Raw genomic sequence first — 8,636 nt, forward strand, 5'->3', positions numbered from 1 at the left:
TTACGTATTACGTAGCTGGATTTCGAACATCCGATACCATTATCTACCTACATGTTGGTCGATACTATCAATATCAATGTTGTTACGTGGGAAGTTTTTTATGGAGAGAGAGACACTATAAGAAATTACACTATTACCGACTAACAGTTTAGTTGGCAAAAGGTAGGAATTTAGTCGGCAATAGTATTTCCCGACTAAAAACTTTGGTCGGCGATTTGGTCGGGAATTGCAGTCGGCAAAGGTAATTACCGACTAAATATCTTTTAGTCGGCATATGTTTGCTTTTCCCGACTAGTTATTTAGTCGGCTAATTTGAATTATTGGCGACAAAGTATTTAGTCGGTAAATGTTTAATAAATTACCAACTAATTATTTAGTCAGTAAATGTTGAATAAATTACTAAAATATTAAATAAATTACCGACTAATTATTTAGTCGGTAAATGTTAAATAAATTACCCACTAATTATTTAATCCACAAATGTTAAATAAATTACCGAAATATTTAATCAATTACCCACTAATTATTTAGTTGGCAAATGTAACATTTATTGTTGGCATATTATAGCTTTTATTTAGTCGGGAAATATAATATTACATATTTTAAAATTAATTCAAAAATTTGCTTAGATTTTTTTTTTTGGTATTTCACAGTAAATTAAATTAAGCAACATTTATTCACCAATCTACTGTAATCAAGTATTGAAATTCAAGAACAATTCATTCATAACTTCCATAAATAAAGCGTGTTCACCAAATACTGAATAAACGGTATCTGAATTTACGAGGTACAAAATAACAAAAAATCGTACTATGAAAAATGTACATAGCATCAAACATATCATATCCAAGCCCTAAAGCGCAAAATAATAGGAAAGTTCAACAACAAGAAAACTAGATTATGGTAGAATCCACGGCAAAAATTCAATTTCTTCATATATAGTCCTTAACGAGAAGTCAGATACTCCAATATCTGTGGAAAAAACAAAACACAATAATAAGACCTATGATATTGGTACATCAAGGGAAGAAAAGAAACCTAACACCATGATATTGATATATGCCCATACAACAACATTTCTCGATTATGGGTATAAGAATGAAGAGAGCCATCTAATTTGTAAGTTCAACAACTATATATGTAACGCCCCGATTTTTGGACACGTTAATTAAATCATTTCTAATTGATTTAATAATCCATAAAACTGATATTTAAAAAATAAAATTTTATTAAACAGAGTTTAGCAGCGAAAATCTCAAACACCGAATTCAAAACAACTTAACTGTCTTACAACCCAATGAAATAAAAACAGAGTTTGACAAATGTGATAACACTTTTGGAAATTTAAATAACAATACTTTAAATTAACAGAGCTTCTAAGGGTAAGGTATCCAAGGCTCGACAAACTCCCCTTCCTCAGTTGGGAGGTCCTCACCCTGATACTGATCATCTTGAAGATGATTCTGCTCTTCGGTCTCTTGATTACCTGGCATAAAACGCCAGCCCAACGGCACCATAATGAGTTTTGAAACTCAGTAGATAATCCCAATCCTACTAACCCCTTATTCTACAGTTAGTAGTTCGACGATATAAAAATTGACAACATACAGAAGGTACAGAATAATAGCACATCATCATTTTTCTTTACTATCCATCAACTTACATGATATCTAAGGATTCTCTCCACGAGATTCTTTTCCTCCCACATCCACTAACTACAACCGTCTCATGGGTCCACCCTTCCTCTTGCTTATCCTGTACCAGGATCCTAGGTGAGTTCACCTAAATTATGTATCTAGCATGTTCTCACTTAAGACCATAACAGGAGGATCGAGTCATCCCATGATGCATCGTACATTAGGGTCGGACATCACCTACCACTAACTATAACCGTCTCATGGGACCTATTCCCTCTTGAACAAGAGAAGTGAATTTTTCCATGACGCATTATACATTAGCGTCACAACATCTCTCAATACAGGGCCCCATTGGTTACCCATTTCAACACAGAGCCCCATTGGTTACCCTTGCCATAGCCATGGCTCAAATCAAAATCCACAATCTCACACTTTAACATTTCACCATTTTTCATTTACTTAACACCGTCTACGTGAGTCACTACTCGTAACCACCCAGTGAATCTAAGTCCGCGCTAACATGTACAACATGAAAATTCCATAAACGACTCATCCAATAACATCATACATTTCAATTTGAACACAAGCATAGCAATATATAAGTGCGAGTAAATAAACACGTAGATGTTAGAATTGGGCCGATGTCTTTTGAGTTAGCGTAAATCTTATTGAACAGGTGTTAACAAATTTTATTTCGGTAAGGGTTCAATTAGGAATTTTGTAATCTCAAGGTAATTCGGTAGTCTACAAAATGTTACGTGTCCATAGGTTGATGTGATTATGTTAAAGGGGCAACCCTAGTTCTTAATGTTAATTATTAGTATTTATTCCCAGAGTTAAAAGTGTTCCCTTATTTTGTTTCCAGAAAGTACATTTCTTTTTCTTTTTCTCTTTTTTTTTTCATTTGGTTTTAGATAATAACCTATTGACTTCACAGAGTTAATAACTTTTGTCAGACCAATGTATCTTTATGGTTTCAGTAAATTTATCAAGCTAGTCTAGTTTACCAACTAGTTCTTGTTATAGATTTTTACTACGACTTGCACTATCTAAATGAGTTTTTCTCCTTTAATAATATTCAATGTATTCTTATATTCTCAAGTTAAACTTATATTAAGATTTTATCTTGTTTAACAAAAGTATATTGATTCTTACTTAGGCTAGTTAACTTAATAATGTACTGTGTATAAGTATTTTTTTTTTAAAACCCAATCAGGATTGAATTAGTTATACAATGCATTTGTCATTTGTGAACATTAAAAGTTAACACTACATAACTAGAGAGACGTATATAGTGGAGTAAAATCCATATTTGAGATTTAGCTTGTAAAAGCAATAAACCATTTGGGGTAAAATCGAATAGCATACAAAGTCTAGGGCTCATAGCGTAATAACATCATATGGTTTCAAACAAAAAGAAACAGAATACGCAGGAGGAAAAGAAAACAGAGTTTCGGTCTTGTTCTGTTCTGGTTCAACATGGGTTTGATTTTTTTGTCATTTCTAAGTATTAAAACTAACACATACGGGTACGGATATACTTAGGGAAAAGTAGGAGAGCGATTATCCTACCTCGAATCCGGCCGAAAAAGCGATTAATGGGTTCGCAGGACTTCGGGGCTGCCTCGGAATGAATGGAAGGTGGGCTGTGGATGTTTGGTGATGTAGTGATTGATTGAAAACCTGAATTTGATGTATGGAGTAGTGTTATGTAGAAATCCGTTTTTTTCTCTCTCTCTCTCTCTCTCTCTCTCTCTCTCTCTCTCTCTCTCTCTCTCTCTTAAAACTCTTTGAATGAGAACTCAAGTTCTCTCCCTTTCTCTCTTTTTCTTTCTTTGGACTGAGTAGGAAAATGGAAATGAGTAACTTTGTTTTTTTTATTTTGATTTTCGGGATATATGGGTGTGTATAATAGAAGAGAATGAGATAGTAGGGGATGGGGTGTTGTAGACTTGTAGTGAGTTCATGGCATAGAGGGAGAAGTGGGGAGTTTAAAATCTACACATGGGGTGATGGGTAGCCATATTCTCGACTGGGATGGGGGAAAAGAGGAGTTGGTTAAGCGTTTTTTTTTAGAAAGGTAAATAGAATTATGAATGTATGTACAGTAAGTGTAAATTATCAAGTACTAACATAATCATAAATTTTAACTAATTAATTTAATTAATCATTGAATTTGAATTTAACATTTCAATTTTTTTTATATACTACTTATTTATTTATTTATTTAAATTAGGATTGTTACAATATACGTTAATCTTGCTATTTTATTCTTCCACCAGAAGTAACCAAATGTTTGTTTTATTATATCAAAATACTAGTGAATGTCCGTGCTTGAAGGCACGGCGCAATGCATTTTGAATACAATTAAAATGAATTATGAAACTATTGACCACCCCCGCCAACGAAGCTGATTTATACAGGAAGATTTTGTTATCTTAAATTAGGTTCATGCCCGTGCCTAAAGCCACAGCTCAAACGATCGCACACACAAATAGACATTGGACTCACGTGCAATATATCAACCCTTGCCCAACAAACCCAACTACAAAAAAAAAAAAGGAAAAACCAAGCATATTCGTAGGAATTCCCCCTGCACGCGACGTAATAGCAACTATCCAAAATTACAAATGGGCCAGACACAGACAAACTACAACAAAGTAAAAAAATGGTCCCGCCGCCTCAGACATGAACAACAGAAAAAAAAAAAAAATGGTCCCGTCGCCTAAGATATGAACATCAAGAAAAAAAACCAGTCCCATCGCCTGAGACGATCGAAATAGATACCTTAGAACCGATAATATGATATTATTGTGGCTTTCCTACATTCACCCAATATGACTCCCTAGCAACCCCTTGGCTCTTGGAAAGCACCTTAGTGCCAAATGTGATTGCTCTGTCCAGAATGAAATAGATTAATTTGCCCATTACCTGAAAATTAACACATACAATTGCACAGTCACGTTGAACACCTTAAATAGTAAAAGAGTTCAAATAGCACAATTTTCGATAGGATTTCTAAGGAGCTAGCAAACAATTAATTTCAGGAGATAAACAATATTTACCAACCGATGCATGACAAAGTAACACATACTCAAATGAGAAAAAGGTCCAACCTTGAAACTTTGCATATCTAACACATAAAATAGAAGTCAAGATCACTGACCCTCTTTTCCCTTGCCAAAGTCATTGAGAGTCCACCTTCTGAGAGGCTTTTAATGTCAGTCATTGAGAGTCCACCTTCCTAGTGGCATGCCCGTGACTAAAGGCATGGCTCGAATGACCAGCACATGCAAATAAATACTGGACTCGCGCAATATTTCGCGCAATATTTCAACCCCTGTCCAACAAATTTAACTATGCAAAAAACAATGACCCAAGCATATTCATGAAATCGCCCGAGCCTGAAGGCATGACGGGGAGATATTCTTGTAATTTATAAGTATAGGCTAGTACTTAACTCCTGGAAAAAATGCCAAATTTAAAGCCATCTAATTCATGAGTGTAGTACGTAAAGGATGTAAAGATTCAACTTGGCACATTGATCACGATGACGCCTGACAATTTTGTACATGAATCAACCAACCTAAGATAGTTTCAATTCACGATTGAAGAAAGATAAACGACTAACATGAAATACCTACAAATTCCAATAGAGAGAACATAATTAAATGAAAGGGTCAACTTGACAAAGCTACAAAAGGGTCAACTTGACAAAGCTACAAAAGGGTCAATAAGCAAACACCAAATATTCTACTATGATTGAAGCCTCAAGGTACATCTCCTCCCATTTTGAAGCCAACAATTGAACCTACACGATTCTAGCTTTAAGTAACAAATAAATCCCCAAGGAACAATCTTGATAAGTTAACTACATCATGTAGCCACAATGATACCCAAAAACACTTGCTCTTATAGGAGAAACTCACACCATAAAGGTGACAATCATACCTTTTCTGCAAAGTATGTTGTTAAGTGTGAAGTTCATTTGTTGTGGTTTGTCGCTGTTGTGCTGTTGTTCTTGTTACTCTTTGGTCTCAAATTTGGCTGTCACTGTTGCTGCTAATGAACTTCCATATGGTGTCACTAGCTTTCTGCTGCTATTGGGCTCTTCCGTGCTCATTTCTACTGCTATTATTGCCTTCTTTGGTAGCAAGTTCATTCTTATTGCCTTAAGAGGTGTTTTAAGGTGCAATTTTAAGGTGTCAAATAGTTTTCTTCAGCTGCTGAAATTTCCATGAAAGGAATCTAACCAATCAGGTGGTTTACAAACAAAGGGACATAAAGATTAAAAAATCATCAATATCTGAAAAACTCATGCATAATTGAGAAAGTCAATCATAATTCAAAATACATAGGAGCAAACCCAAAATAATACATATTTTCCCAGTCTCCGCGTGTTACTAAAACGTAGAATGCTCAGCACAATTCTACATCCTAAATCAATGATAGAGTCTTGTTATGATAGGGCCAAAATAAAAGACTACCTGAACAAAATTGCAATTTGGTAATTGGCTGACCATTGTCATCAAGAACTCTATAGCAGCGTACCCATTCCGTAGAGGATCGTGATACGAACTTCATTTTAGGGGTGAATTTAACCTCTCCTCCGAGAAAATTCAGGACCTGATACAGTGAGAGATTTCAGAAATATAGATAGCAAGACTTACAGTTAGTTACATACAATTGCACAATGTAAATCTCGATAATTTGACATAAATATGGAGTCTCATGATTCTTTGACAAAGTAGGATGATTCCCAACAAAAAAAAGGGCAGACTATAAGTCTCTAATGATTGAGGAGAAAAATGCCTCATTTGAACTCCAGCAATCAATTTCTCCAACAAAGAACGTGCCTGATTTGAATCCAACCTAATAGCAAACGAAAAGCCCCTAATCCAGGTTGATTCGTTGTGTAAATTCTATGTTACTTAAAAGGTCTTCGTATGATGTCCCTGCTATACACCATTTTTCCCGTTTATGTGGGATCGTAAGGGAATTAACAATCACACTTGGGACAAAAGAAATCCCAAACTCCCACTCTGGTTTTGCAGCTGGTTTTCGGAGCTAAAATGGAGTTGTGTTCAGCTGTTTTTCTGCTGGTTTTGGGATTGATTTGCAGCTGAAATGGGATTGGTCCAGTGGTGCTTTTCTGAAATGGGACAGCCTTACAAACTTTTCTTTCAAAGAACCTATACTCAGCCAAAGCTAAACAATCAACAGGTAAAATAAAAACCCAAGGATATGAATTGGTAAAATAGAAACCCCAAGAATACGAATGCCACATGTAATACAGCTATCCTTCACTATAAATGCTACACTTTCTCCATCCTACAACCATCAAAAAAAAAAAGGGGAAGCAATCCAGAAAGGACTAATCAATATTGCAAGACTGTAATATGGCTAACCAGGATTGTAATTTTTTGCACCAATTCAAAAACTTCAACATGCATCCAATAAATCCTGGAAACTTTTGTCCCTTTGGATCCTAATATTTTGATGCATTGAACTTTCTAAAACATTACCTTTCCGTACATTAAAACTACCATATATAGGGGGAAAAAATGAGTATTACCTTTCAAGGAATAAACAGAAAGTGGCATTCAAACCACATTCAAAGCTCTAATTCAATATCAGCTTCCTTGTTAATTCCTCGTTAATTTTTTTTTAAAAGCAAGTCGATCAAAATTTATTAACCTCAAACATTGCGTTTCCATTCTAACACATGCAAAACGAAGACCGAGCTAAGTAGAGGATTGTACCTGGAGTTGTTGAGGAGAAGCAGAGCGGCGTCGGCTGTTCGACGAGAGAACAAGACAATGATTGAAGTAAGGCGCCCCAACGATTTACAGATGGACCTAAACCATTGTGAAATTGAAGACGGCTACAACAAGTTGTGGATTTAAGCAGCGAGATAGCTAGCCATGGCTTCAATCGGAACCCTAGATTCACATAAAACCAGGAGGTGATTGAGAGAGAGAGAGAGGCGTGGAGAAATCGCCAATGGCTGGAGAGAGAGAGAGAGAGAGAGAGTAACTAGCAGGAGCGAGCGTGCGAGAGAGAGGCACAGTCGGAGGAGAGAGGAGCAGGAACGGTGGTGGTCGATTGAGAGGGAGACGAACTGATTGACGCAGTGAGGGAGAATGGGGGAAGCGTATAACTGGATGAGTTTTGATAAGGTGTAACGGTGCCGTTTCATATTAGAAAAGAGTTACCGACTAACTAGTTAGTCGGAAATTACCCAAATACCACCATTTTTTTTCGCGGAAATTTTAAGTTTGGCGCAAAAACCATATCGTCCCCATCTAAAAATTAATTAGTCGAGAATAATTCTTTTAGTCGGGAAGACTTTTACTGAGTCCAAAAATATTAAAGTCTTATAACACACAACCCAAGCTTCACTTGAGATTTTTTTGCGCAATCAGAACCATTTATCTTCTCTAATATCATCAGTTAGATCATTCTTACTGAAATTACAGTTGATCGTTTTCCGTTAGACAATTGATTGAACAAAAAATACTGTTTTTCTAATGAATTCACGTCTCGATAAAGGGATATTCTAAACCTGATAAAGCCGCAAATTTACGAGAATAAAATAATTCAACAAGTGCAACAAAATCAACGGTCTTGATCGTTAAGATTGTCTCGTGATCTTGTAGCTACTGCAACAAGTACAACATAAGACTTAGTTGATTATCAAATATATCAAACATATATATAGTTAAGGTAACTGCCGAGTCATTTTTTATAATGATCGATTTGAACCGTTAGGATTTCACGTCTTACTTATTATAGCATTGTCACTAAAATAGGAGGTCATTTGGTATTGACGACCACATTATCGAAAGACATTTAATGTGTTCAGAGACGTTTAAGTGTTATAGTGAACTAACCGAGCCCCGCCTAAGGTATTTTTTCACGATCGAAATCATCTATCTTTGACGTAATACGAATTTGAACATTCGTACCAAGGATGAAGTTAATCGCATATGGATAAAC

At 35.7% G+C, this 8,636-nt stretch overlaps 1 long non-coding RNA gene across 1 annotated transcript; it reads right to left on the reverse strand.

The window, feature by feature from the left end:
* Positions 1-4,214: 4,214 nt before the first annotated feature.
* LOC131318932 (uncharacterized) lies at positions 4,215-7,876 on the reverse strand. Its single transcript, XR_009197834.1, has 3 exons — positions 7,400-7,876; positions 6,125-6,263; positions 4,215-5,863 (listed from the first exon to the last, which is right to left on the reverse strand). It is a non-coding gene; the product is annotated as an uncharacterized LOC131318932 (long non-coding RNA).
* Positions 7,877-8,636: the final 760 nt, after the last annotated feature.

Source organism: Rhododendron vialii, chromosome 3a (assembly GCF_030253575.1).
Source record: "Rhododendron vialii isolate Sample 1 chromosome 3a, ASM3025357v1".
Classification (NCBI taxonomy): Eukaryota; Viridiplantae; Streptophyta; class Magnoliopsida; order Ericales; family Ericaceae; genus Rhododendron; species Rhododendron vialii.